Genomic DNA, 27,634 nt, shown 5'->3' on the forward strand with positions numbered 1-27,634 from the left:
TAGATACCATTTGATTTGTTCTCTCCCTCCTTTTCCTGATCTGACACCGCCATCCTCTCAACACACGTGCACTGGACAATATGGTCTACTAGAGGCAGGTACTTGGTGGCAATTTTATTTTTCTCTGGATTATATTATCTGGAAAGACAAGACCGGCCATGGTCAAGAGGGTGATGATTTTTATGGCCCTGATAACAATGATACAGATGCCAAAAGCCTTGCACAGCCTCGGATTTTATGAACATTTCTATAGGTGCCATAAATCTCTGCACAATCCAGAAAGAACATTAAATCGTCTATCTCGAATGTTGAACATTAATAAGAGCTCAGGGAGAAATTGATTGGAGGGGGACTCTGCTATAAGCATTGGCTGCCAGAGAGGTTGGCTCTGGTATTTTTATTAAGGTGATTCTAAGTTCTATGATTTCAGTTCTAAATATTAGTAATAAATTGACTGCATATGTATTCAAACCCTTAACAGCAAACCTGAATGATAGAAGTTCTGTCCTGCTGTTAATATTTTTATTTCCAATTTCAATGTCACTTTTTTTTCCACGAATATCTTTCTGGACAGAGTTCATATTCTGCATTCATACAAAGGGATCTATTTTCTCTGTGTATCCCTGCACTGTGTTCCTAAAAGTCAACGGAGAAAGCTTTTGCCTTGAGGATTGAAGCCCTGACCCCACTGCACTCTGATGGCTTGCATGCAAACACCCCCAGTGAGGAGGCTGGGGCCATGGCCTGGGGGAGAGGCATGTACTGGGCCTGTGGCCTTCTCAACACCCCCAAGAGAACCTGGTCTCTTGTCAGTGACTTCTACGGATGCCACAGCTTGAGGAAGCCCTTTAGCTTTGCTTCCCATTGCTCTGCGATACATGGATATATTTTTGTTCCTGCACCTCAGACCAAGTCTACCCTGAAAAGAATACTTTGAGATGAAGAATCTGGGATGAGTCCGTGGGCAAGTGAGGGAACGAGAGATGGGGTAAGGTAGGCGGGAGAGGAGTGACAAATCAGAGCTAGTGGAATCAACTTGACAGGAAGGACATGCGGCATTGGTGAAAATTCCTTGAAATGAACCAAAGGGTTCATGACATATTTGCCCCAAAAGAGCCGCCTTCCACTCCTGCCCACATTCTTCTCAGCCAAAGCCTCATGAGAAGAGGCCCCCAGACCCAAAATGATTAGGGGAAGAGAGAGAGGGCAGCTCTGGGAGTTGAGAAACTATGGAGACCTCCATCGGCAGATGTGCTGTGCCCAGAGTTCAGAATCCACTTGGGGGTGGCGAAGGGATGGGGCGCGGGGTGGAGGGGCTGCTGCTTAGATGGAGATGAATATGGAAGTGGAGATTACAACCTAAGATAAACAATGCATCTTTTATTTAATACGATCGGAACTGTTTTCACTTATCTGCGTGACTCTTTTGTGCCTCTTAATTTGTCCTTGAAGTTCTGTATCTAATCATTAGCTGAGCAACCAATAATTCTCCCTCAGTCCCCCACCCCTTTTTACAACCAACTTTAATCTTTCGACTCAGTGAAAAACATGTTTCTCCTATCATAACTGGTTTAACAAAAATTCTCTTTCAAGTTTAGATTGCTCAGATACAATGCTTTCCTGCAGCTTCATGCTAGAGAAAGGAATTTACATTAGAAAAGAGAGATTTATGATAGCATTGAATTTCCATTTGAATATGGAGAGTTAATAACATGCATATGTTTTTTTATTATTATTATTTTAAGGTTTAAACTACGCCATAGGCAAGAGGAAAGCTGGAAACTGCGGGGCTGGCAGGGCTCAATGAATAATTTAATCTGGATTTCATTCACAAACAGCAGCTCGCTGCTAGGGAAAGGACCGGTGCGCTTCCCCAGATCGGAACTGGAGGAAGTGCCAGGATTTCCTGATTTGTTTACATTTCTCAAAAAAACTTTTTTTTTTTTTTTCCCGGGACCAGGACAGAATTAGACTTCCTTTTCCACTTTTGGCTCCTTCCAGGCTATTCTTGTTTAAGGTATTCTCTCCCCTTTCCCTGCATTCTTCTTTGTCGAAGTCTCAGCTGGGTTCTTTTGTCTCACAGAAAGCACGGAGGGGCAGCGAAGGAGGTTGGCAGGGGAATGGGCCTGGCGACAACAATGGGCCCACGGTACCGGCTTTTCCTGGACGCAGCTCAGTCTGCTCCCCCTCCCCTGTTCTGTCGCTCCCTGAGCCTTGCAGCGCGGTCCCCAAGGCCAGGGGGTGGTACGTGTCAAGTGATCTTGGTTCCAGAAGGAGAAACTGAAATCCCTTCCATTCCCATACACTCGGCTGGTGAGACTCATCCTTCAGATAACACGATTTCAGCCAGATCTAAGCATGGGCCGCACAAGTTGCCTCTTGGTTGGGGTGGTGGTGGCGGCGGGGCATTTGGCCAAGCTTCTGGGACCCGTGCCTGGGGGCTTCTCTTTCATCCTGTTATCCTCTCTGCTCGGTTTGGTTTCACTTTCACCATCTTGACCACCTCTCAGTGTTACACAAGCTTGTTTTGAAAATTTACTCTACGTTCATCTGTTTATAAATGTTTGACAATCCAGAGTTCAGAGTTCCTTTTCCTAACAAGGGAGCTCTAGGCCGAGGTCTGATGGCCCATCTCCAGGCATAAAAGGCAACCACATCTTGTTGGGGGCTTACAAATAAGTGAGAGAAAGGCAGAGGCTGTGGGAGTGGGAGGGGACAGGTTCCCTGAGAGAGGTGTAACTCTCTTGTTTATTTGCATTTCTATTTCTTTTCTCCTTCTCTCTTGTTTTTAGGCGAAAGGTCTCTTTTGATTTCACTAGTTAAGGTCATTTCTGTTTGGAAACAGGTCTGCCTTTCTGGCCCTAGGGATAATTGTGAAAGCTGTCTTGGAGCAACCCTATCCTCCCTCCTCGGATACCTTCCTTCCCCATCTTGGGTTCCTTGGGGCAGCCAGTGTCATCTGTCCTTTTTGCTTCCCTAGAAATCCAACCTAATTCTCAGTAGAGAAGCAGATAATTTTGTTTGTACTGGAGAATGGCCCTAAATATGAATTAGCATCACCCCAGTGTTATTTGTACCATAACGGAAGAAGCAATTTCAAGTAAAGGAACGAGTCTCTAAATTGTGGAATTTATGCTATCAGTGGAGGTCCCCTAAGCAAAATGGCTTCCAAGTGTTCCTGTAATCATATCATATGGAGGGTAGATTATGTTTAAAGTCAGGGTCAAGGGACGCCTGGGTGGCTCAGTGGTTGAGTGTCTGCCTTCAGCTCAAGGTATGATTCTGAGGTCCTGGGATTGAGTCCCATATCGGGTTCCCCCACAGGGAGCCTGCTTCTCCCTCTGTCTATATCTCTGTCTCTCTCTGTGTCTCTCATGAATAAATAAATAAAATCTTTTTTTTTTTTTTTAAAGTCAGGGTCAAGCCAGGCACATGTGTTTATCTCTATCCTTATGTATACGTACGTAGATGTACACACGGGGAGACACAGTTTATCACGAAGGTCCTGCTGGTGCTGCTGTGCAGACAATGAATGACCAGGAGCCTTTTCTAAACCATCTACTAGAATAGTGGAGCTATGAATCCAGACAATATTTAGAGATTGTGAAATGTCATTTCATAGCATTTTCTACTCACTCAAGTGACTGTGGGGATGGCTACCTTTCAGAAGGCCAAAACTGGACTCTGTTCTGTGACCCCCTGCAAAGTTAGGCTGAACAAATGGCTGTTTGAGTCACTGTAACCTCCACATGCATTTGGATGCTCCCAGCGGACTAATGGTGCAAGAAGAGAGTGTCAGTGGACACTAGCATAGTTCGGCTCATCAAAAGAATACAACATTTTTTCTTTTTTTCTCCTACTGGTTTCAGAGACAGTACTGAAGGTGAAAAGAACCAAGGTGTAACCTTTTGATGATTTCCTTCAAAGCTTGCTTTGGGTGATCATTGACAACAAGCACCTAGGAAATGATCAGCTGACAAGTGGTTAAGCGAAGCGCATATTCCAAAATCGCATAATGTCCTCATCAGGGTCTAGAGAAAGATGTAAAATGACTAATGACCTGAGCTCTAATATGACATGTATCTTCTAAGGGGAAAATCCCCCACAACACACTTGAGGGATGGGAAGAAAGGAAACCAGCTTTGTGACAGCGTTAATAGAAAACCTAAACACTTCCGAAATCGGGTGAATAAATACGCAGCCTCGACGGTAGAGTATAATACATTTTATATATTTTTTACTCTTTCGACTACTTTACTGAGGTGTGACTGACACATAAAAAGCTGTGCATGTTTGATGTCTGTAACTCCATGCGCACGGGGGAGAATGCGGTGCACCTGGTCCTGTGTCTACAGGTACTGCAGATGTCAGCATTTTACGTTATGGTTCATACAACGTTGAGTGCTCTTAATCCCAGGTCTTCATTTCAAGAGAAGACCAGATGCAGGCAGCTAACTGGAGAGAGCTATCCCTACCTCCATGGACACAGCGAATATTCAGTAGGACCCTCAGATTTCTCTCCTGTTAGTAAATGAGATCCCCTGGCTCCTCCGAAAGGCCTCTTGGAAACTTAGGAGTCCAACTTGAGTGCCCTGTAGGCCGACACGGTGATTCCTTTGGGTTTGTCTCTGGTGCTAACCTAGACTCTTGCACAGAGGAAACATGCATTGGTCCAAAGACAGTCCCAACGTGCCGGGCACCAGAGGTGCTGCAGATGGGATGGTTTCCATGTAGCAAGGACACGTGCTGGTTTTGCCTTATGGTTATCGGAAGCCTGAGAGCCTCCTGTGCCAGGCACTCAAGAGTCGTCTGAGTCCTGATAGGCCACATCACCTCCCCAGCCTGTGACGGAGAGATTTTTTTCCTCTCACGCAAAAAGTGCACCTGCCTCTCTTTCTCTGGGAGCGGGCAATGCTGAGAGGCTGCATAGGCACACGTTTCTAGGCCCAGATTTATGTCTTCTTACACATCATGTTCTCAGTTCAGTAGCTACGAAGCTACTGAATGTTGAGTAAGGTGTGAAAATACAGGGGTCTCCAATTCCGGCAACATTTTAAGAATTGCCGCACTTATTAAGAATTGCACACGGTGGGCGGGTAGGTGAGAGCAGATTCCAGGTATATATAAATGACTTCGTTTTCTTTTTAAAGAGTTATTGTGTATGTGGTACCTGTCATGTCTCCACCATTGGCTTATGAGTCTTCGTAGGATGGTCAGCTGGGCTCTCCTTGGTCTTTAGCCTTTCCTTCTAGATTCCCAAAGATGCCTTAGAAGGAATTGCTCCCTAAAGCCACAGGGAAGTTTCTGGGTAGCTTTAGTTCGGAGAGTGCAGCAGAATGTGTGGGCACCTGGGTAACAGTCAGCTTGGGTGAGGTGAGGCTGCACAGAATAAGTCAGCAGATCTGAAAAAATGTGTGGATATGACGAACAGGGAGATTTGGCCTTCCTCATAAATCCCCTCTTCCACTCTTGGCAGACAGCATAAAGGACTCTACTTCAGAGGAGGGAAAGCTGAGGAAAGATGGGGAGGGTGTGATCATCCAAGACTACTTTGGGATCCACCGGCAAAAAAACAAGATGAAAGCATGCAGTTTCTGACTATGGGACCAGATGCGCCTCGATATCTCTTGAGCCAATGGCAGAGTCATTTCTCTTATTTCCTTTACCCCACCCCACCCAGCTCTGATACCTCTTCCTACCACTTAAGCTTGACACATTTAGCCCCCCTGAGAGAAAGGGACGTTGGCTTGGACAAAGTCCACACCCACCACGCCCACCCCCCTTGGGCCATCTTGTTATCTCTTCTAGGAGTGTGATTTAGTACCACATGACACTAAGATATGATAACCTGAACTCTCTATTACTTTAGGAAAGACAACTGAGCAAAAAAAAAAAAAAAAAAAAAAAATGCTTGTTGGAATAGCCCTGCTGATTATAGCTAGCAGGTGTTATCTTGGAAGAAGATGGAAAATAATACAGAGCCAAGAGTTGTTTTGGATGGCTAAAGTGAATTCAAAACTAGATGAAGATCTGCCCACATGTTAAGAAAATCCTCAAAGACATGACAACTGTCAAGATTGCACTTCTTAGCAGTTATCACCTACTTTTTGTTTTCTGCTTCATCAGCTATATAACCCGGCAAGTTTCAGTATTAGGATTTCCTGCTACACTTTTAGTTTTCAGTTACAGATTGACTAGGGCCTGCCAGTATGTCTGGCCTACTGATGTTTGCTGGTAGATTATCCTTGTAAAAGTTACTATTGTCAGGGTTCATTTTTTTTTTCTCAAGATAATGAGGAATGGCAATTCAAATGAATTCCCCGGCCTCCTCGCTAGTGATGGTCCAACAACTATGAACAAAACAGAAAGACAGCCTCCTTGTAAAGAAACCTTCTTGTTTAAAATACAATAGCCAACTAAGCAAACACACACAAGCAAGAAAACAGCCCATGGTGGGGTTTACCAACCTGCAGAGTTCAGACTTGGCCCAAGCCAGGGACCGGCCTCTCGTACAGGGATTCATTTTCCCTTTTCTCAATATTGAATGGAACTCCCTTGTTAAAGGCTTATGACTTATTGTCTCAAGCTGGAACTGGGACAAATTCAAGGCAGGATGAAAGGAAGTCTCCAAAACAATAGCATTGAAATTCTCTCAGGGCTTTTTCAATTGTGAGAATGCAGTGCTCTGGAGTCGCTACGCCGTGTCCAGACGCAGGACTCCATAGAGTGGCAGCGTGCCTCAGTGGCGTATCTTTGCTTTTCAGTCTCAGGACGTGGCCTCCTCTGGTGGAATGAACATTGATAGGGATTTTTAATGTTTTCTTCCATTGAGTTGCAAATATTCTCCAGTTTTCCAGTGGTTAAAACATAGCCAGGCTACGCGAAGAGCCTAAGAGCACGTGGTCCAGTCCTCAGTACAAAACTTTAGCCATCCTTACCCTGTACCGGGTTCGAAGCCGCATGCGCTACCTGCCTTAGTTCATTTGATCTTCACAACAATCTTATGGGCGCAGGTACTATTATTATTTCTAGCTCAAGGACAGAGAAATGGAGAGGTTAAGCAACCTGCCTAAGGTCGCGTGCCTTGGGAGTGCCAAGTCAGGATTTGAACCTGGGCAGTCTCACGCCATTGCCATATTGGTAACCACTGAGCAGTATTGCCTCCTAAGAAGAGTAAGCTGCCTGGATTAAAGGATGTGAGGTATGGAGGGCCGGGGAAGACTTGGTTTTTGTTCCAAAGAAGCCCAGCACATTTAGTTTTTGAGATGAGTCCTGAAATTCTCCCACTGAGTAAATAAAGAGGCTGGATAAGGTGGGTCCTGCTATGTTTTACTACACAGCTGATCTTCCCAATTTTATTTCGTTCTATTCCCGGCCTGCCTGTTTCTGAAAAGCGATCGAAATAAGTAACATGCACTCATATATGTTTATTCCAGGTTTCTGCAGAGCCCCAGTCTCATTTCAACCCCGTCCTACACATCACCGCTGAATCCAGGCCTTCTGGTACCTCCTGTATCGTCCTTGAACCTTCCAGCCCCACCCTAAACTCACTCTTCCTTTTCATTTGGATTTCTCTAGCTCTCTAACCGTGTCACCCAGTCACCCAGACTCTGAAGCTCAGGGTAAGATACATTTCCCTCTTTCCTGGACTGTCCCTGCCTCCATCCCCTCCCCAGGTACACAATCAGTTAGTCATCAGCCTTGCTGATGATTCCTTGCGCCGTATCTGTCCCCGCCTAGTTCTACTGTGAGGAACCAAATTGCTAAAACCAGATTTTGGAATAAATTTCCAAGTAGTTTGCCCACCTTCAGGCTCTCTGCCCTTGAGACAGTTACCAGAGTGAAGTTGTGAAGCAATTCCTTCAAGAGTTTTGGGGGCTTTATGATGTGCCAGGCACCGTTCTAAGCTGGAGACACATCACTCTCTGCCTTGCTCTTGATGTCACTTCAGCTTGGAGTCTTTACCCTCCCTCTTGCCAATATTTCTGCTTTCAGCACCAGTGAGTTCTCTGCCTCTACCAATGGATGAGGTCATGGTACACGCACAATCTTTCCCCACTGACCCGAGGCAGGGTAGATTTAGAGAGCCCTAGCCTGACACCTGACTGTGGTGGAAAGTCTCTTTGTACTGATCTAGCCTGCTCACCCTCTTAAGTTTCTGCTTTGATTCTAATGCCCACCATAGACCTCAGTCTTGGTACTTGAACTTATGCCACATGATTGTTGAGCTCCTCCTGGTGACCTCCTTCTTCATATATCTTACACAGTGTCCCCTGAATGTAACCGTGCTGGTACACTCCATCCCTGTGAGGCCCAACTTCCCAAAAGACTGTAGTTTCTGAGAGTCTCTCTGCCCCTTTGGAAACTAGAATATTGGGGTTACTTATTGAACAATCAAGAAATGTTTTTGAAGCCTGTCTACATGCCAGAGGCCAATCACAAAACACATAAGAGGAATGACAATTTCCTGCGTTCGTGGTGCCCACTCTCTCACTGGGGCAAGAGGTTATGGAAAGAAGATAACTGTGGAGAATGAGAAAGACTATGGAGCAAATAAAATGAGCTGCTGAGATGGAGGAAGAGGAGGGCAGAGGCTGGCTTAGATAAGATGCTAAAGGAAAGCATCTCAGGTGGGACTTGCACGATGAGAATGAGCCGGCCTTGTATAAAATGAGGCACCTGTTCCAAGCAGAGGGAACTGCTGATGAATAATACTACTGGCTGCACCAGCCTGGCATGCTCTAGAAACAGAAGAGAGACCAACAGATGAGCAAAGGAGGGGAGAGCGGTAAGAAAGGTGGCTACAGGGGCCTGAGCACGGAGGCCTTGTTGCTCGTGCCTGAGAAGTAGTTTTGTTGGATTTTCCCCAGTTATTGGCTGCCTGACCCTCCAGCTCTTCTGGCCTGTTCATCAGACTGCCCTTCCCCTCAACCCCCTCCTGTCTGATTTGTCCTCCCCGATGACTTCTAGACGGCACCCGCTTTGGTGGCAGGATATGGTTACAGACTATTGGATTCCACTCACTGCCCACCTCTTGGCCATTACATGGTGTCCACCCAAGTTCTACCTGTCTTCCAAAGTTTTCCTAAATGATCCCAGCTAGTGAAAGACCCTTTACCAGTAGCCTGCCTTGGAATGAGTCATCACATCCTAGTTTATATACTCTGGTGTCACCTTCCCTTCAGATTATATGCCTTGGAAAGTAGGGACTGTGTCTGGTACGATTTCGTTCCACTTGGATTAAATAGCATAGTGTCTTGCTCTCAGCAGCCATGTGATAATAACTGTTTTGGAGAATAAACTCTTTTTTTTTTTTTTTTTGAGAATAAACTCTTTGTGATGATTTCTGGCTATTGTCATGAGGATTAAGAATATTTGTAAAGCATCTGGAGCATCGTGGGTTCTAAATAAATCACAACACTATGATGGTTATCACAGTTGTGTGACTTTGGGCATAACTCTTTATGTTGAAATGATGTTGCTGGAAAAACGGATTTCTAAAATGCTTTCTGGTTCTAAAACTTGAGCACGACTTGGACGAACACCCTGGAGAAGCTCAGGAAAAGACAGTCTTTGGCAGTTGAGTTACATTTCCCCTTCAAGTGGGAAGGCTTGAAGGCACTGCAGATTCTCTTTAGAGCTTTGGTGGAAATTCACAATAGGTTATTTTCAATAATATAGCAAGTGGGCATCTGTTCTTAGCAATATTTCAGACATTTGGGGTCTATAAACAGTGATAATACCTTTTTCAAATGTGCACTTGCAATAGCAAGCATTGTAGGAGAGGTGGATAAACAGAAATTCTCGTACACTTCTGGTGGGTGTAAATGTCACAACACTCTTTGGAGGATGATTAGAAGACAGCTAGGAAAGTAAAAGATGCACATATTACTTACACGAGCCAGCAGTTCTGCCCCTGGAGAAACTCGAGCACATTGATAAAGAGGCTTGTTTTAGCGATTCATGAGAGCTCTGCTTGTCATAGCAAAATTTGAAGCAACCCAAGTGTATGAATATAGGAGGAATAAAGAAATTGTGGTGCATCCATATATGGCCATTAAGATGAGTGAGCTACGTATACAACTATCAACACAGGTAAATATCGAAAACACAAAACTCAGTGAAAAAGCAAATTGGATAATCATAATAGCTTTTAAATAAAGTTGAAAACCGGGAGTATATAGTTATGGATATGAGCATAAAATGTTAAAGTGCGACAACGTGGACGGGCAACACAAAATTCAGAATAACTCCAGGAGGGATGAAGGGAGGGGAGTAGAATTGGGAGAAGGATATGTAAGGGGCTTTGACTGAATAAAGAATATGGGGCAGCCCGGGTGGCTCAGCGGTTTGGCGCCTGCCTTCAGCCCAGGGTGTGATCCTGGAGACCCGGGATCGAGTCCCACATTGGGCTCCCTGCATGGAGCCTGCTTCTCCCTCTGCCTGTGTCTCTGCCTCTCCCTCTCTCTCTGTGCCTCTTATGACTAAATAAATAAGTCTTTTTTTTAAAAAAAGAATATGTTTTTTTCCTTAAGGGCGACTGGGTGGCTCAATCGGCTAAGTGTCCGACTCTTGACTTTAGCTTAGGTTTGGTATCAGGGCCATAAGATCAAGCCCCGTGTTGGGCTTCACGCTGAGTGTTGAGTTAGTTTATGTAAGAGTCTCTCTTTCTCCCTCTGCTCACCCCCCTACCCCCCACTCACGCTCTCTCTGTCTCTTTCTAAAACAAACAAAAGATGTGAAAGAAATAGGGCAAAATACTAAGATTTGATGAAGCTGGATGCATATATCAGTGCTTATTATTACTATATTTCTTTTGTAGACTTGTAATAATTAATGGAAAATAGAACTATTAAAATACACCTCTAAGTAGTTGGATTTGGGAGGAGAACCGGTAATTTAAGCTACTCTTGAAGTGGCTAACTAAAGCTTCCTTCTTGATACTTGTCTTTGTGTTTGCCTAAGGAAAACACCTGGATTTGAGACTCAGTATCAATAATTACAATGAATATAATGAAAATAATTAAGATGACACATTTCAAGAAGTCTTTCTTACTATTACATCCTGGAAGTATATAGCGTTATTTTCCTTTAGACAGATTTCATCTGACCAAATGCCCACCGAAGCACTTAATTGTGTGTTGTCTTTTATGTTCATTTAAATACTTCATGCATTTGGGATCCCTGGGTGGCTCAGTGGTTGAGTGTCTGCCTTCGGCCCAGGGCGTGATCCTGGAGTCCCGGGATCGAGTCCCACATCAGGCTCCTGCATGGAGCTTGCTTCTCCCTCTGCCTGTGTCTCTGCCTCTCTCTCTGTGTCTCTCATGAATAAATAAATAAAATCTTAAAAAAAAATATTTCATGCGTTTATCTTAACTTTCCAGCTGAACCGAACCAGAACCCTGATGATCCAGTTTTTAGTCTGGAGTTTCCCTTGTTAACAGCTTGCCTCTTTCCTACTCAATAAATGCTTTTTGAGGGGATGAATAATCATAGTTTTAACGCACCAATTTCTCTTGTAAAGGGAAACCTAGTCAGTCTTCTGTGCACAGGGGAACCTTCCATCGACTAAAGAATTTGATGTGTCTCTAGGATACAGGACATGACAGTATTCTTTTCCCAGTTGGCGGAGTGCAATAAACCAACCTGATTCTTTATTCTATAAAAATGCACACTTCACTTGTGTCTGGAGAAGGCCACTGGCCTCCCATCAGGCTCCCAGAGCAGCGAGGAGTGCTCCTCCCCTGCTGTCTGGCATCACTGGTGCTCATCCAGGAAACACACACCTGGCCCTGCCCCTCCTCTATTTTGACTGACACACCGTATTTGTCAAAGGCAAAAAGTCAGATCTTAATATTCGGACCTGAACACTCAATGAATTCACAATGATGGCCGGAAAAATTAGTGTATACAGGCAAAATTGTTTTCAGCCATGTGGATGAAAGCAATCTCTACTTTTCTCTAATACTTGGTCCGGCTTTGAGGTTCTCTAGTTCCACCAGATAAAACGCCAAGCCTTTGTAGTGTGTTTTGTTGTATGTGTGTGTTTTTTCCCTCCTTTTTTTTTTTTGATGTGAGCTGGCATCTCTCATGAAAAGATAAAGGCATCAATTAACTATACTCCCAACCCCCAAGGATAAAAGCTATTGTTGTGAACAGGAGTTAGGCACGCACATGGTATCAAATAAGGGCCTGGAAACAGACTGCTGCCAAGGAAAACAGATGTCTGCCTCCTTTAAGGAGCCCAAATTATGTGTATATTAGCGATTGCTAATCTCCTGATTGATTTCACAGCGATGGCATCGATGCTCCAATTTGGTTGAGCACCATCATTGCTGTCACCACTGTCACAATACAATTTAAAAAATGATTCAATCCACCGGTAACACCACCACAACAATAAAGCGCTAGCCAAGGAGCCAACCCTGCAAGAGACGAGGAGGCAGCGAATGCAAAAATGATAAAGGGTCAGGCCGGTGTCTGCCTCCGTGGCTTTGCTGTCACGGCACAAGTCCAGATGTGGGCAGGAGAGGAATTCCCCTGCCTGACAATGAGTAAGAGCCACGAACTCACAATCATAGGATGCACGAGACAATGACGAATTGTATATGTCGAGTGTATAGAAGACAATCAGACCGGTCACTTTCTTCCTAGTGGAACCCACCAGCGAAATGGGGACTGAAAAGAAAATTCCACTTGAGGTTTTGTACACTGTTTTTCCTGTTTTCCTGACATGGTTATAAATAAGAAAAAGGACAGATGTTCGGATTCCCTGTGCAGTCCCATGACCGTGTTTCATCCTTTTATTGGGTTGCTCCTATTGTTCCTCTTATGTTGTTGTTTTTAAACTCGCCTGCACATGCTGTCCTCAGGAGCTTCGGGTTCTCTTTCTCTCTTTCTTGTGCCCTCTTTCTGCCTTTCTCCTTTCCTCCTTCCTGACTTCTTTTTCCTTCCTTCCTTCCTTCCTTCCTTCCTTCCTTCCTTCCTTCCTTCCTTCCATTTCTCAGGATGACTGGGAGGAGAGAGGCAGGCCTAGATCGTGAGCCAGAATCAAGAGGAGCTGCATGAAGCAGAGGGCCTGCCTAGAAAACAGACAGCAGTTCATGCTGGCAGAGCCCAGTTTACTCTCTCTGTCTCCACAGAGGCCAGCTCAGTCCTGGATTACGTTCACCTGAAGGGGACACATCCAGAAAGAGGTCAACTCGAAGCTTAAATAACTTCAGCGTGACCAGGCTGGTCATGAGAGCATGAAAAAAATTCTGAAGTCTGTCTAGAGGGTCAGCTTCACTCTCGGGAGGCAGAGGGTCCAGTTTAATAAGTAATGCCTGCTATCAATACAAGGGTAGGCTCAAACTTTTACTTGCTTCCGAGCTGAGCTCCCCGCTGCCCCTTCCCAGGGATTTGAGGGATGCACATCGAAAAGGCTCGCTGGCTGGGAGAAGGACTGCAAAGTCAGTTGAGCTGCAGTGGGCTCTGTTGCGTTCTTTTCTTTCCATCAGTTCCTCTAGAAAAGCTCTACTAACCTATGTGTTTCATTCCGAGCTCTTTCCACTTTTTCAAACCAAAACACCTTACTGTCACGCAGGTCTTAGGGGACTCCCAGTCCCTACCAACAGTCAGGAAAAATGATGTCCACGTTCCTGGTCTCCACTGCCCAGTGGTCCAAGGCTGCTTCTACAAGATACAAACAAACACCTAGATGTTTCCAGATTGGGGATGTTGGTCTGCCCGGTGCCAAACATCTGGATAGTTGAAAACATCAGGATGCTTGGCATCAAGCAGACAAAACATCTGGATGGCTGCTTGAGTTTTTCACTTTTTAACTGGATGTTTGGTGTCATGTAGACACAAGCTGAGGTTCTGACTTCATCCTGTAACAGCTCCCAGGCTGCCAGGCTGGCTCCAGATTCCTTTTATTGCAACTGACATTTTTACAAGGAAACTTTGCATTCTGTGTGATGCCTGTTGCTCTCATGCCCAGAAACAGATTCGTTACTCAGGAAAAAACAGCCCAAACCAACCCTCAAATGCATCATGCGAGAGCAAGGGTCTGAAGAAGCTGGAGAATTTCAGAATCACCACTGTCTTTGTGAGCAGAATCGTGGCACAGCCTTAGTAAGAGGGGGTGGCTGGCGGGAGATCTCCAGAGTGGTAAAAGCGCCAGATCCATTCGACCAGCCCTCAGTTGGGCCCACTCCCATTTCAACCAAGAAGTATCATTTCCATGCTGGCAAAGGTGGTGCTTCCTACACTGCTGGATGTACATTAATGACAAATGGCCACGCATCCCATAAAATACAGCAGTGATTCCACAAATGGGGTAGTTTAGAAAATGTCATTTTCTCCAGATTTTTTTGCAGAGAAGATGCTCGGCTGTCCCTCATTTGAGTTGCATGATCCAATGACGGCTTCTACGTTTTCCCACTTTGGAACAACTGTGCCAATGATGAAAGTAAATGATCAACAACGACTTATTGAGCACCTTCCGTGCCTGGCTGTCGTGAACTGTCTGACTTCACACGCTTTCTCATCTCTGCTCTTGCCAAGTGTACTTATTAGCTTCTCCGATGAGCTCATACCTGCCTACTTGCTGTGAGCAGCCCTGCTCTGAGGCACAGAAGGATCCTTGGCCTTAGAAAGTTTTTGGAACAGGTTCAAGCTAGACTCCTTCCCCTTATCTCTCCACGCCTGATATATAAGCTCCCTTGCCTGGGACACTTCAATCTTTGGCCTGGGTTTGTTTTTTTTTTTTTTTTTTCCTCCATTTGTGTCCCTCGTCACTGACTTTTTAGCCTTGGAGACTAGATTCTTTATCTCTGGGCTCCAATCTCGCCAGCTCTGAATGATGCTTATTAGCTATTGGAATGGCAAGATTTGCTGCTTCCTGCCTGCCTTAACAGCAACCACTTGTTGAGTACAGGATCTAGCACTGAGCTGACCTTTTTTATATACTACCTTATTAAATCCGCACATGAGGTCAGTAGTGTAAACTGCTACTTCATAGAGTAGAAACCGAGGTTCAGAGCAATTTAACAACTTGCCTCAGCTTACAAGTAGAAACCAAGAGAAGTGGAGGCAGCATTCAAACCCAGGATTGACTGACTCCCAAGTCCAGACACGGAAGTGCGGTTTGGGGCTGTCTCGGCCTGTCTTCTAGACTTGACCTCTTGCTCACCTAGCCCACAGTATGTCGCCACCTCCAACACTTTGACTTTTCCTTACTTGACTGACTTTATTTGTCCCATGCCTCACATGGGATTCACTCTTTCTACCCAGAATAAGGATTTATTGGGCAATATATCTTGAATGCCCACTCTGTGGTAGGCGCTGTGTTTTGTGCTAAGAATGACATGATAAGCAAGATAAGACCTCGGCTCTGCCCTTATGGCGTAGTGCCTCGTGGGGGAGACAGACAAGGAAAAAGACAATTTTAATTCGGTGCAATTAGTGACACAGGAGCTATTTATAGTAACTGGCTAGGCCCGGTTCTGGGGCCTTCTGGTTTTCCCTGTTACTATAGTCCCAGCTGGTCCTCTTTTTCTCTTCCTGACTCAGCTGACATTGGGTCCTCCAAGTCCCCTACCAGGAGGGCTCACTCCCACCTTGAACATAGCAGATGGAAGGTCAGCAGTCTCGGGGCCACCATCTAGCGGAACTTAGAATCGGGTTCTGTTCCCCAGATCTGATATTCACTGGTCCAGGCATAACAACCAGTCTCCTACAGCTCCCTCCAGTCCCCTTTGCAGCCTGACAGGTAAAGGTTCTAGGGTTCTAGGTATGAGCTGTTTTATTGCCAGCATTTTCATCAGAGATTCATAAGATCTATGAAGGTTAAACCAAAATTCCCAAGTTTTGGGCTGAATTACCTTCCTCAATATTTTCTAGATGTTCTCTAGGATAGAGGCTACAGTATTCCCTTGCCCCACCCAGGGCAGGGGTCGGTCTTAGAACCTAGGGAATAGATGACTCCTGACTTAGACTGGTGTTCAGAATTCCCTTTTGCCATGTTTCATCTCCTGATGCCAGGGTTATCTGGATTTCATGTGAATTTGCTGTACATAAATCTACACTGAGCTTGGGACCACTGAGATGTAACTTTCAGAATCACTCACTGTAGACTGGTCAATTTACACTTGATCTTGTACAATACTGATAATTTTCTTAAAAACATAGAAACCTATAAAAAATGTAATCTCACCCAGAAAAGTGATGATACGCATAATTAAATGCTCAACAAATATTTGTTGAATAAATTAAATAAAGTCAAAACAAGAACTGGGGCCAGCACTCAAGTAGCACACATTCACACACACACACACACACACACACACACACACACAGGTCTCTTAATCACCATTTCCTGATTTGAATTTGCTTGAATTGAGTTGCACTACAATCTGTCTGGGGAGATAAGATTTATAGGTATGAAACAATTAAGAACAATAAAAGGCAGCACACCTCGGTGTCTCTGTCTCATATCAACTGCCTGTGGATAAAGGAGATAGCCTCAGGGATCAAAGTTGTCAGCAAAACACTTATGGAAGCTGAAAGATTGAGATGGACTTTGGGCTGCTAATACATTTCACATATTTCCAGATGAGTTTTTCAAAAATTCCATAGTAGATGTACCACCCTCATTTTACTACTAAAAAAAAAAAAAAAAAGTAGAAAAGAGATGAGAAATTATTTAAAGAGTATTCACATCTAAAGTGATCATTTTGTTCTAATTTGTAAATATTGATGTCTACTATACACCATCCTTGATTGCCAAGAATTAGGCATATGACATGGGCAGGAAAGACATGCTGTCTCCTTTGGGGCACCACAGTGCTGTGTATGGGCTATAAATAAGAAATTAAAAGACAATGCAGTGAGCGCTAAAAAAGAATTATGTAATGTACGCTAGAAGAACCCAACAAATGACTGAATCTGCCTTTCTGGGCAAAAATGGGGAAGATGTCTGTAAGGAAATATTTGGGCCCTGAGTCTGAAAGATGACCTTGAGCTCACTGTGCTGGGGAGAGAGAAAGCCTCAGAGAGGCGATGACCTGTATCAGGAAAGAGCATGGCGTGCACAGACGCCAAGGATGTTGGCCAGGGAGGGTAAGAACAGGCGATGAAGTGCCTCCAGCCCCTTGCCAAGTGGCTAAAGACTTCAGAACTTTGTGCTGGCTTATCCTTCTAGAATATGGATTCTAGAGCATTTTCTCTCTACTTTTCTTCTTCTTTCTACCTTAGCAGAACATGGTACACCCCGCCATGGTGTCCATCTCTGGCCCTTGGCTGCAAGAGTACGTTTCTAAAGATGGTAAAGGATCAAAGCCAAGCACGTCAGTTATACCTCATACTCTATTGACTTGCAAATGTGATTCTTTTCTCCCAGATATTAGGCAATTCCATGTTCCATTTTGGCTGGGCAACACATTTTGAAATTCTTTCTTTTAGAAGCCAGAGTGGCCGACAGAAAGCATCTCAAAATTCAGGAAACCATGGAGAGGATCATCCTTCCTTCTGGCCCCATGACAATGCACTCCATGGATCCCAGGTGCTTGCCTCTATTCTGGGAAGGGGCTCTAGTTTGGAGATTTGCACAGTCCATTAAATCATTTCTGTGTCCTGCTGAGTCTTCCTGCTATGAGCCCAAGCCCTCCACACAAGCATGAAGCTGATAGAAATCCCTGCCAGGAAAAATAGAGCCTTGAGTAAGCTCGACCAGTCAAGGGTTCACCCCTTTCACAGGATTTTAAAGGATATGGTACCTGTTAGGAACCGAGTCAAGATTTCTGCTTAACTCTCTACAGGCCAGACTTAGCCATGTTTGTGAAGCCTGTCCCAGTACTAAGTTTACAAAATGGTGCTCTCCCCTCATGGATTTTCATTTAAAGGAAAAATACATTTGTTTCCTCCACATTAAATTAACTTGCTTGATTTTTTTTCAACTTTCCTAAAATATTTATTTTTCACTTCACATTCCAAATTAAGGTGAACAGCCAGATTTCTAGGCTCACTTGGTCTCTTACTCATTGCTTCTCAGACTGAATTTTGGTGATTTTGTTAAAAAGCAATTTCTGAATGAGGAGATTGGGGTGGACCTGAGATTCTGTATTTTTTTTAAGAGAGAGAGAGAGAGAGAGAGAGAACACGTGAGTGGGGCAGGAGAGGCCAAGGGAGAGAGAGAGAGAGAGAGAACCCCAAGCAGGCTCCACACTGGGAAGGGCTTGATCTCATCATGACCCTGAGATCTCGACCTGAGCTGAAACCAAGAGTCCAATACTTAATAGGTGAGCCACCCAGGTGCCCCCGAGATTCTGCATTTATTTTTTTAAAGATTTTATTTGTTTATTCATGAGATACACACACACACACACACACACACACACACACACAGAGACAGACAGAGAGAGAGAGAGAGAGAGAGAGAGAGAGGCAGAGACACAGGCAGAGGGAGAAGCAGGCTCCATGCAGGGAGCCCGACATGGGACTCGATCTCGATCTCCGGGATCATGCCCTGGGCTGAAGGCAGTGCCAAACCACTGAGCCACCTGGGCTGCCCAGATTCTGCATTTCTAACGAGCTCTCAGGTGATGGCAATGCTGAAGGTCCACCTATTGCATTAGGGGTAGCATGACTGTAGAATATTGAGCTCCCTCTATGGACCAGGCATTGGGAGAAGAGGACAGAGGACACTACTTTTTTATAACCAGTGTATGACTCCAATTAATTAGTAAGACCTGATTTTATTCTTGATTGAGAATTATAAGTGACCACAGTTAGACTCTTTCATCTACTTTTATCTATAGATTGATTATTGACTGAGTTACAAGCAGAGTCTTCTAACTTTCCAGGAAATACAAAGTAGTCACCATCAACTCTGATTCTCTAAGATTTGTCCCGCCTTTTGGGTAATTGATTTATTCTGAGAGGTGAGTGCTTCCCAATCTTGTTGTTTTCATATAATAGAAAAATATAATATTGGTGTGTCACCTCAAGGGAAGTTGGTTGCCTCTGGACTAGCCATTGGCCATTAGAAAGCGAACAGCCCAGGAGCTGCCCGATGGAGATCAAAACTGTGGCATAGCAGTAACTCATACACTCAGCCACCTGGCTGGCAAGCTCTGTTGTTTGCTATTGTCCCTCGGCTTCAGAAATTCATCTTTAATATATAAATGCCAATGCGAACAGTAATATCAAGGTCCCTATCAGGTAAGAGTCTAGTGGGGATTAATTGAGAGCTAACTCAAGTAAAGGAGGACTCTAGGTACAACCCAGAGCATGCCAAGGAAAAAGAGGAATGGCATAGGGCAGGCCAGGAGAAAAGGGATGGTGGAAAGTCACCAAAGGTGAGTTCACCTTCTGCAAATTTTGCCAAAGGCCCGCCTGTCTCAGCCTTGATCACACTTGCCCCAAATATCTCCCCCTCCCTCCCAGCATAGATTGTGAATCTACATGCAGACCAAGTAATAAAAAGCAAAGCGGTAAGAAACCTGAGCAGGTATCTGTTTTTGCACTGAATATATGTATTTTTCCCCTGAGTTGAAAGGCAATGATTAAATTAAAAAATCCTTTTGAAATGTTTCTATGATAAGGAATTAGCACCCAAACCCACGTGAAAGGATAATCCCCTTCTACAATATGTTTTCTTCTTTGTAGACCAGAGTCAGCATACATTTTCTACAAAGGGCCAGAAAGTAAACCTTTTAAGCTCTGTGGCCCATACAATATCTGCAGCAACAACTCAAATGTTGTAGCATCCATAAACAGCACATAAATAAATGAGCACGAATGTGCTCCAAAATAACCGTATTTTCAAAATCAGGCGATGGGCTGCATTTGGCCTGCAGTCTGTGACCCTGTTACGGATAACACCTCTCATATTAATTAACCAAAAATAAAAGTTGAACGTAGAAAAGAACAGAGCATAGCTACTTGCAGGGTGAGCTGGGCAATCGCAACAGCATGAGGACAGATGCTTTCTGAGCACCAGACGCTGAACACAAATACCCACCCATAGCTTCTGGAAAGTCGTAGTTTGCCTGGCTTATTGCCAGGAGTAAGATGTAAGTGGGAAATTTAAGACTTAGTTGAGGCAAACGTTCTATGAAATGAGTCTTCTAGGTCAAGTTGGTAGACAGATTTGAAACTCCACTATTTTGCATAATTTTTTGCTTTTTTAAGTTTTCCACCAGCCCTTTGCGATCGCAATTGTCACGCATGAGAAGGCACCCAGAAATAGTCATCTGCAGAAACACTGCACAGTTGGTACAGGTTGCATTCTTATGTTTTATTAAAATTCTTCTTTGACCACATACCAATTAATCTCCAACTTCGAGCCTATGAGGCTATGCTAATTTGGATGTCTGGTTTGTTAGCAGGGACCATCCAGCAGTTTAAATTGCACTCTCTGAATTTCTCAAAAGGGGCCAGATATAGACTCTAAATATTATGACCTTGAAATACAACAGACAGATAAGAACTTTTTTAGGATCGTAAAATGTATATGCACATTTACTGTACACACGATGCAGATAGGGACATATTCAGAAGTCAAACTTTTCTTCCTGTGTGGCCCTTTCTGCATTAACTATTAAACTGCATTTTAAATGTAAATTAAAGGTATCTAAACGCAAGCACTTTTATGTTAATTGCACAAGTAACAATTTACTTCGCTCAATTATGTTTCCATTTTTGTTTTGTTTTTACAGGAAGTGAAATCTCTGTCAGATAGAACAGTAGGTAAGACTGGGATTTCTTGTTTGTAATAAGTGTGTTGTTCACATTATGCCTTTTAACATTTATCCTAAATCAACCCTTTAATCTAGGAGTCTTTGATCCTAGTTCCTTTCTAGAGTCTTCAATACCAGAACTTCCCCCAAGTTATTCTTGTGTAAATCGATATCATGGATGTTAGAAGGCAATAAATGAACAATGCCACATCTAGTATTTATAACAACAGGGATTATTAGCTTAATTACCTTATCCTTTTGAAATATCTGAAGAAGAATTATGACCTCTGGGACACCAGCAGCAGTCACCTAATCTATTTCTTACGTTAGAGCTGCAAAGTCTCCAGCAGGCATCCCTACGTGGTCTGGCTTATTGCAAGCACTATGGGGCATTTAGCAGTGGCCTGTCATGGAATTCTAAAGGCAGAGTGCTGATTTCAGGAGCCTTGAAATTTCTCTAAAAAGTTAAATTACAAAATTCAGTCTGGGGACCAGTCTGGAAGCATTACATTTTTGTCAAATGAGGACAAGAGACAAAAATCTTCCATCTACCCTAATCCTAACTTCAAAAAAGGAAGGACACTGGAACACCAAAATTGTAAGTAGGAAATAATCCTCAAACTGAAGTAGCAGGTCTTTTGGAAAAGACTTGCTATGTTGTTTTATTTTATTTTTTCCACTTTAATGTAGTCTGGGAAACAAATGCATAAGTGATAAAGGAGAGGGAATTAGAAAAATCTTCAAAAAAAGCCCCCTTCATATCTTAAATAGAATCAGAAGGGTTATTTTCTGTGTTTAGGTGCAATCATTCAGAACTGCTCCTTTATAGCAAGTGAATTTAAAAGAGTGAAAAATGGAATCGTTTTTCCAAAACGATTTTTTTTTTCCAAAAAAAGTCTTCCACTCCAGCACTGTAATTCTATGGGACAGGTTCCTTTAACAGGCTAGCACCTTTCTTAGAATATCATCCCCGGAATTAAAATGCAGAGAAATGCACCTCAATATTTGCTGCACTTTTCAGGTGGTCAAATGAAAGCCATTATTCAAGAGAGCTATTAATATGATGATTTCAACTGGTAGTGATCATAACCACATACAAATATTAAAGAATGGCCATCCTTCTATATAAAGCGATATTTCCTGGTAAATCTATTTTAAAAACATTTTAAGTGGAAAATTACCATACCCCACACAACAACAACAAAAAAACTGCAGAAGATGTTTTCAGCTCCTTTCCTATCCGATTCTCATTTCCTGTCCACTGGCCTCGGGGGTATAAACCAAGCAAAATTTCAAAAGCTCTTGGAAAAACAGAAGCTGTGTGTGTGTGTGTGTGTGTGTGTGTGTGTGTGTGTGTCTTGGCGAGGTAGGCGGATGGTAAAATCAAAACAGATTATAACTGTCCCTTTTTCTGTAATTTGTCTACCTCTTCCAAAGGCACAGACACACACACATGCTCTGGGTTGGTGGATGGCCCTGTGGTAGGCAGAGCCTGATTGATAATGTGCTGTGATGAGGGAATCCAGTGGAAGCATTCACTGAGGGAACATAAATGGTTTGGGATACACCAAAGTCATCCTATCATCAGGGTTGTCAAGAAAGCTGCTATAAATATCAACACTTAATTCGTTATATAGCAAAAAGCATGGAGAAAATTCACTGGGACCAGGGCTGGGTAGTGGGTCCCACTAATCCAATACCCTTTGGAGCTGGTCAGTCAGGCTGAGAGCACCACAGAGTGGAGCTGGAGAGTAGGGCTGGGTGGGAGCAGCCGGGCCTGGAGTTATGAGTCAGTGTACGTTCAGACACAACAGTGAGCGTGGCTGTATGGACGGGCTTACGCAAAGGGAGAAGGGATCATTAAAAAGTGAAATCCCTGCGTTGTGAGATGCTGCAGCAATACAGGAAATCGACATTAGGATCTGTGGTTTCCTGCAAATGGTGAATCTAAGAGCATATAAAAAAACAAAGCCACATGTTTCAATTATCAATGGAGATGTACCCAAAGATTTCCCACCCTGTTAGCGTTGGGGACAAACATATGTGGGACAAAACAGGAAGTCGGGGAAGAGTAATGCTAGAAGACGGGAATAGGATGTGTGCAAAATATTCACTTGGAACATCGCTGGTAGCCGATTAGGCGGAGGGGGTGGGTTAATGAGTTCATGCAAGAGGAATAATGAAAATCGTAGCTCATCTTTCCTGAGGAAGGCTGCTGTTTCAGGCACTGGGAGAAGGGCTCCATGCAGTTACTAAATCTATACTTCTCAAAGAGAAGGTGGATTAATCCACAGGGATGGATTAATAAGGACATCAGTGATGGGTAGCTGCCTTTTTATCACCACTGGCAAATGTACTGCCTTTATTATGCGTTCCAGGTGACTAATATCAATAGCTTGTCCTCTGGTTATTAGAAAGAATGAAGTCTAAATACCGAAAAAGGATAAACAACATACAGATAAATATTTTGAAAGAACCCAGATTTGGAAAGTCCTAATACATTGCCAAACTTTCAACATTTTCCTCACCACAGAATGACTCCTCTGAGAACAAAGTAATTGCTGACTTCAAAGAGCTCCAAGGAAGTTCAGTGGATGGAAAGAATTTGGCCAGCAACTGGGTGAATCAAATCTAGAGTTTTTCTTTCTATCACTGGTGCGTGCGTGCGTCTGTGTGTGTGTGTATGTGTGTGTGAAGCACATGGGTATTTCTACAAAATTTGACTACTGAAGTATTTCTCAAAGTCCCAAAGAGAAGAGAATGGTAATGCTTCCTCTGGGCTGTTTCCTACTTGGGCTCTCCCAGTGTTAATTATGGACACCAGGAGTTCTCAAACCTAGCTGGGCCTTAGAGTCAGGTGGGGAGCCTGAAATGTATATTTCTTTCTTTTTTTTAAAGGTTTATTTATTCATTCATTCATTCATCCATTCATTCATTCGAGACACAGAAAGTGAGGCAGAGACACAGGCAGAGGGAGAAGCAGGCTCCATGCAGGGAGCCTGACGTAGGACTCAATCCCAGGTCTCCAGGACCATGCCCTGGGCTGAAGGTGGCATTAAACTGCTGAGCCACCCAGGGATCCCTGAAATGTATATTTCTTGAGTCCTACCTCAACCTTAGTCAAGCTCTCCAGGGCTGGAGTGGGCATATGTATTTGATGCTGATACCAGTTTGGGTGTAATTTAATTCAGGCTGGCAGAGAATCTTGTGAACCATCATCTAAACAGTTCCATAGACACTCAGGTTAAGTGGCTGTTTCTATTAAGTTATTCCCTTAACGACTCCTCGAGGGCTTTGACTTTAATGGATTGACCTGTCCATACTGCCAAATGAGACCCTCCGTTGCGTTCCTTGTCTTTCAAGGAAAGGAACATGACCTATCATGAAATCCTAGGGGAACCAGGCCAATCTGGCTTTGAAATTGATGGCTGTTTGGACTGATGCCCCCACTGTCCCAAATGGATTTAGGGAATAAGCCTTAGTATCTGCCCTCAGCCAGATGCTCACATGGATTCCAAACAAATAATTCAAACCGAAAATCTCCCCAGTGCCACATGAGACATCATAATAAGCCCTTGGTTCCACTGATTCCTTTTTTTTTTTTTTAGTTTTTTATGTTGAGATGGTCTCTTGGTCCAGAATTCTCCCCACTACAAATTCAGCTTATCAGGCTGTTAGAGCCCTCAATCAATGGACAGAATCACACACAAGGGACAAAGGCATCAAAATCCTGAGACCACAGCTACTTGACTTTTTAGGTCACTAAGTCTCACTGGAGGATAGCCTATGTTGACTACTGGTTTTCCTTTTTTGAAAATTATTTTGGCAAATCAACCTCCACCAGCAACTCACATGGTGTGTTTGTGAATTTGGCCAAAATAGAGCAAGGCGTCTTCAAGACCCCGGCATTCGTTCCTCTCCTGGAGAGACAGGGACATGGGCGCTTGTTCTCATCCCTGGGGAAATGACCCCTCATGAATCAAAATGCTTTGCTCTTGGCCAGGGCAGTCTCAGAGGCACATGCTTCCTACTCCAATCCTTTCTTTCCTTTTGAGTCTTAACAGTTATGGAAGTTGGGAAGAATGAATACATGATTACATTTATTCATTGGGCAATTTACCCCAACATTTATCTCTCATCGCTGTGGGCCAAGAACTTTAAGGGATAAAAGGTGAACCATGGAGAGAATAAATTATATATAATTTCTCATGCAGAGTAGAAAGCGATTGGCAGCATGGAAAGAACATTAAAACATTAAAATTGCTCTATGAGCTTTGTGGCTAGAGCTTATATATCACATAATGGAAGGGAAGTTTATGAGGGAAGGTTTCCTCTCTTTCCAATCTCTCTCTCTCTTTTTTTTAAGAGAGAGGGAGGGGCAGAGGGAGCCAGAGAGAAAGAATCCCAAGCAGGCCCTACATCCAGTACGGAGCCCCATGTGGGGCTTGATCTCATTACCCAGAGACATCATGACCTGAGCTGAAATCAAGAGTCAGATGCTTAACTGACTGAGTCACCCAGGTGCCCCTCCAGTCCTCGAATTTTAAGTATGTGGTATAATATGGCTCCTGAAATGCCTTTGAGGCCTTGTGTGGTGGGAGTCTCTGTTAAAATGTCAGCACTCATGGGGTTGACGGGGACCAAGGCTAGCTTTCCAGGAGAACACCTCGGATCACCTGGGGAGCTTGTGGAGTCTGAAGATTTCTGCTGGCACCACAGAGGTCCAGAATCGCAGGACGGGGCTGACTCCCTCATGTCAACTCTATGCTGCATGTGCTAAATTCTCCTGGGGATGAGGCCAGTATCTTTTGGGGTCAGATCCCTGGTTAAACTGATTTTGTTTCCCACAACCCTAAACCGCAAGGAGACAGGAAGCAAAGTAAAGTTGAACACCTAATAGCAGTCACTTTTATGGTATCGAATTCCCATGGCCACCTGCTTCATGGCTCTGAAGACGCGCTGAGAAAAAGATCAAGGAAGGGACCTGAGTCATTGAGGGGTCAGTGGTAGAACCTGGCTCTGGACTCAGATCTCTATCCTGCTAGGGCACTGGTGTTTCCGTCTTGCCCCCTAGGACACATAGGGGTTAGTTAGTACCTGCCAAATGGAATTGAGTCAGAAACAAAGTAGAGCTTCCGGAAGTCTCCAGTTGTGACAGTGGATCCATCTATTTCTTTTTTCTATCTATCTTTTCTTTTTGCAATTCTCTTAGTCGGCGCCATGAGCACCAGTGAAGAAAGCTGAATGCTGGCACCTCTCCCCGGGCAGGCCCCCAGAGCTGCGTGATGTGGTGTGCAGGTGACACAGACCCAGCCCCCCAGGGTCTACAGCCAGTGGTGGGGGCGATGGAGCCTTGCCCAGTCCTGCCAGCGCATCTTTTCCCTTCTCAGCACGGTAATTGGAACAAGGGCTGAGCAGAGGCACAGCATGCTATTGGCAAAAGATCTTTTTCCGGCTCTACCCTTGAAGACAGAGAAAAGGAAAAGCCATCTTATAAGGTTCCACTGCGTCTTCCTCAAGGTTGCCTTCATCTGGCATGGTGGCATGGGCAGAGTGCACACCCCGTCAGAAGCATCCGGGATAGGCACAGTCATTCCATCAGTCATCAAGATAACTGAGAAGCTTGTGCCTGTGGGCATGGATGAGTTTTCTACTATGTAGTTATCCTTCAAGAGATTAAAAAATCACTTTTACATATTCATTTCATGTTGCATAACATCCCTTAGTTAAAGTATGTCTTTATAATCGTCTACGCACTAAGTGCAGTAGAAGGAATCCGAATCGAATATTACACAGCCAAGTTGACTAGGGTGTAACATGGAAAGTTGTGGTTTGAGGTATTCAGATAAGAACTCTTTTTTTTTTTTTTTAAATCAATTTGAACTATTATTAGTCTTCTCATCAAATATTTTCTGTGCTCGGAGATAAAAAATGTTTACAAACTTGATTTCCCCCCTCATGGCTTAAAGCCTTTATCTTGATTATTCGGACCTTTTGGCTTTCTTCTTCAATGCTGTGATTCATTGGTTTCCTGTCACTTCACTCAGCAGGGTCTGGTTTTCCCATTGACAGCCTGCCATCTACTCAGCAACCAGAATTAGCCTGAAGTGCTCAGGGGCTGAGACAGTGGCTCGCTGACTTGTTTGGGTCTACAGGGAGATGTGGCCACGACCAAACAAAACAACAACCCAAAGGAAAAGCTAGCAGGTCCTCCTGTATTTGGACAGCCCAGATGTTATTTACAGCCTTGTTTATGAAGTATTTTCTTGACCCTGCTGGCTAGGATCCACACACTTTGTCGTTTTAGAGCACACACGTCCTGTCACGTGGTGATGATGTGCCCTGAACAAGTAAACAGGCTGGAAGACTATTATAAGGGTAGAAAAATCTTTGAACATAACATTGTGCTTCCCTCACTCCACTTCCAAAAAAAGACAAAGGAAAGCAAAGAGGAAGAAAACCGAAAATCTGTTTTATTTTTGGATCTTTAATTAGCCACAGCCAAGGTGGCCATTTGGAACTCCTACTGTGTGCAAGGTGCTCCAAACAAAGAAGTTGAGTGGCTCATCTACTCTCAAGGTCCTCAACCTCCCAAACTAGTGAGAAGCAGATATTACTTACTAAACACAGTGAACCACATGAAGGCGAAATGCAGTTGTTGGAACACCCCCCCTTCCAGCGCTACGAACATTCATTCTAGAGCTATTTATAATACTGAGGACCCAGGGAATACCACATTCCCCCAAACTGAGAGAAGCATGAACTAAATCAAAGTCTGTCCCCACAAAGGAGGGCTGTGCTGCTGTTTGCTTCCATCACCATCAGAAGTCTCCCTGACCAAATGTCCCCTCTCCACCCTCTCCCCCGGCCTCTTGTCTCCCACACGATGTATTTCTGTAGTCCGATCCCCC

At 44.0% G+C, this 27,634-nt stretch overlaps 1 long non-coding RNA gene across 1 annotated transcript; it reads left to right on the top strand.

Moving 5' to 3' along the window:
* Nucleotides 1–26,359, top strand: LOC111098374. Its single transcript, XR_005368083.1, has 6 exons — nucleotides 1–988; nucleotides 17,446–17,545; nucleotides 18,801–18,923; nucleotides 20,703–20,733; nucleotides 23,257–23,343; nucleotides 25,936–26,359. It is a non-coding gene; the product is annotated as an uncharacterized LOC111098374 (long non-coding RNA).
* Nucleotides 26,360–27,634: the final 1,275 nt, after the last annotated feature.

The sequence above is a fragment of the Canis lupus genome, chromosome 12 (genome assembly GCF_011100685.1).
Source record: "Canis lupus familiaris isolate Mischka breed German Shepherd chromosome 12, alternate assembly UU_Cfam_GSD_1.0, whole genome shotgun sequence".
In the NCBI taxonomy this organism is placed as follows: domain Eukaryota; kingdom Metazoa; phylum Chordata; class Mammalia; order Carnivora; family Canidae; genus Canis; species Canis lupus.